The sequence below is a fragment of the Pangasianodon hypophthalmus genome, chromosome 18 (genome assembly GCF_027358585.1).
Source record: "Pangasianodon hypophthalmus isolate fPanHyp1 chromosome 18, fPanHyp1.pri, whole genome shotgun sequence".
Classification (NCBI taxonomy): Eukaryota; Metazoa; Chordata; class Actinopteri; order Siluriformes; family Pangasiidae; genus Pangasianodon; species Pangasianodon hypophthalmus.
Window position 1 is genome coordinate 14,509,245 of NC_069727.1, and position 484 is coordinate 14,509,728.

A 484-nucleotide genomic window follows, 5' to 3' on the forward strand; every position below is an offset into this window, starting at 1 on the left:
TGTTAAGAAGGTGGCATGTTTAATGTTAGATTGGCATCTGCAATGTACAATGGTGAGAAGGTGGCATGTTTAATGTTAAGAAAGTGGCATCTGCAATGTACAATGGTGAGAAGGTGGCATGTTTAATGTTAGAGTGGCATCTGCAATGTACAATGGTGAGAAGGTGGCATGTTTAATGTTAGAGTGGCATCTGCAATGTACAATGTTAAGAAAGTGGCATCTGCAATGTACAATGTTAAGAAAGTGGCATCTGCAATGTACAATGTTAAGAAGGTGGCATGTTTAATGTTAGAGTGGCATCTGCAATGTACAATGTTAAGAAAGTGGCATCTACAATGTGCAATGTTAAGAAAGTAGCATCTGCACAGTGAAATGTTAGTGTCTTTTGCAACGTTAATAAACTGGCATGTGCACTGACCAATCACAGATTATGCAGTGGGCGTGGTTTCGGATGCAGGCTGATGCACAATGGCTGGTGCGCCGT